Source organism: Patiria miniata, unplaced genomic scaffold (assembly GCF_015706575.1).
Source record: "Patiria miniata isolate m_02_andy unplaced genomic scaffold, ASM1570657v1 HiC_scaffold_13, whole genome shotgun sequence".
Taxonomy (NCBI): Eukaryota; Metazoa; Echinodermata; class Asteroidea; order Valvatida; family Asterinidae; genus Patiria; species Patiria miniata.
Window position 1 is genome coordinate 15,852,875 of NW_024037051.1, and position 2,500 is coordinate 15,855,374.

Sequence of the window (2,500 nt, forward strand, 5' to 3'; positions counted from 1 at the left end):
GGATAGGGCCGCCCGGACTTGTACTTGGGGACCGAGCGTTAACCCGAGCATTAACCCGAGCGTTACTCCGAGCATAACAGTCGGGACCGGAGAGCGCGGATCGGCCCCCCGAGAGTCCCCCGTGGGCCTTGCGGACAGGCACGGTGGGATAGGGCCGCCCGGACTTGTACTTGGGGACCGAGCGTTAACCCGAGCATTAACCCGAGCGTTACTCCGAGCATAACAGTCGGGACCGGAGAGCGCGGATCGGCCCCCCGAGAGTCCCCCGTGGGCCTTGCGGACAGGCACGGTGGGATAGGGCCGCCCGGACTTGTACTTGGGGACCGAGCGTTAACCCGAGCATTAACCCGAGCGTTACTCCGAGCATAACAGTCGGGACCGGAGAGCGCGGATCGGCCCCCCCGAGAGTCCCCCGTGGGCCTTGCGGACAGGCACGGTGGGATAGGGCCGCCCGGACTTGTACTTGGGGACCGAGCGTTAACCCGAGCATTAACCCGAGCGTTACTCCGCATAACAGTCGGGACCGGAGAGGCGCGGATTGCGGACCGGCCCCCCGAGAGTCCCCCGTGGGCCTTGCGGACAGGCACGGTGGGATAGGGCCGCCCGGACTTCTGGAGGACAAGTCCGAACATGCAGGCAGGACCGGAGATCGCGGACCGGCCCCCCGAGAGTCCCCCGTGGGCCTTGCGGACAGGCACGGTGGGGTATGGCCCCTCGGACTTCTGGAGCACAAGTCCGAAGATGCAGGCGCGACCGGAGATTGCGGACCGGCCCCCCGGAAGTCCCCCACGGGCCTTTCGGGCCAGGCACGGTGTTTAGGTCTTCTCGGACTTCTGGAGGAAAAGTCCGAAGCGGAAAAATTCACCGGACGGGGCCGAGCCTTCCAGTGGGTCTTTTGGGCGCTTCGGACGGCCCGCACAAGTCGCCCCCAAAACGCGACATTTGTACGGATTGGGTCGAGTCCGAGAACGGGCGCCGGAGTCCCCGTCGTGGGCAAATCGCGCTGTTTGGCCCACGCGACCAACTCGCCCCAAACTCGACAGCCGATTTAAGGAATTTTTTCTACACAACCCTATGGGAGAGCCCCAAAGAGAGGCAATCGCCATGGTGTGCCTATATATAAGGGGGTGGTGGTCCAGAGCTGTGCACAAAACATATGGAGCGGGCCACCACATGGGCAATCCCCTGTGTCCGACCCACGAGAGGAACTAGACGGGCTCGGTAAGGTGGGTCGGGCCGGACTTTTTGCAGGAGAAGTCCAGAGTGTGCAGGGCGTGGCGGGCCGGCCCCCGAGAGTCCCCGGTGGGCCAGGCGGCGGGGCACGGTGGGTCGGGTACCCCTCGGACTTTTTGGCAGGCAAGTCCGAAGCGCTTGAGGCGGGGCCGGGCGTGGCGGGCCGGCCCCCGAGAGAGTCCCCCGTGGGCCTTGCGGCGAGGCACGGTGGGTCGGGTCCCCTCGGACTTTTTTGCAGGCAAGTCCGAAGCGTTTGAGGCGGGGCCGGGCGTGGCGGGCCGGCCCCCGAGAGTCCCCCGGTGGGCCAGGCGGCGGGGCACGGTGGGTCGGGTCCCCTCGGACTTTTTTGCAGGCAAGTCCGAAGCGTTTGAGGCGGGGCCGGGCGTGGCGGGCCGGCCCCCGTGAGTCCCCCGGTGGGCCAGGCGGCGTGGCACGGTGGGTCGGGTCCCCTCGGACTTTTTTGCAGGCAAGTCCGACGCCTCTGAGGCGGGGCCGGGCGTGGCGGGCCGGCCCCCGAGAGTCCCCCGTGGTCCTTGCGGCGAGGCACGGTGGGTCGGGTCCCCTCGGACTTTTTGCGAGGCAAGTCCGAAGCGTTTGAGGCGGGGCCGGGCGTGGCGGGCCGGCCCCCGAGAGTCCCCCGTGGGCCTTGCGGCGGGGCACGGTGGGTCGGGACCCTCGGACTTTTTTTTTTCGGGAGAAAATTTGGAACGGACGGAGAACCGAGGGGGCCCCGCGGCGGCCCCCGGGCGGAGAGCGTCGGCCGCTCCCCTCCCTCTTGTCGTGCAGTTCGGGCCTTCGGTCCGGCCAGCACTCGGATTGGCCCGGCACGGTGCGATGGGAGCGCCGGGGCCGGCCCGCCCGCGTGGGGCGGGTCCGCCCCGACATCCCGCCGGGTCCCGGAACCCATGGCAATCAGACGGCCCGCGCGGGCGGACGAGAGTCGGGGAGCCCAGGCCCCCTCGCACCTCGACCGCCGGGCGGGACCCCCGATCACGCCCGCCGCACTCCCGCGGCGGGCGGCAGCAGGCGGGGCGCCGAGCCGCAGCCCCGGCGGCGGAACGGGCGGCGGGCAGCAGCCCGCCGGGCGGCGGACCGAGGCGGGCCCCCTCCCCGGGGGGACCCGGCGGACCGCGGGATTGAAACGAGGGGAGTCGGAGGGCAAAGGGCGCCGGTCGGGCAAGAGCGGGCCCGCCCGGGACGGCCCCGGAAGACAGAGAGAGAGCCGAACGGCCCGTGCGGAGGCTCGAGAGAGAGAATGACACCGGCG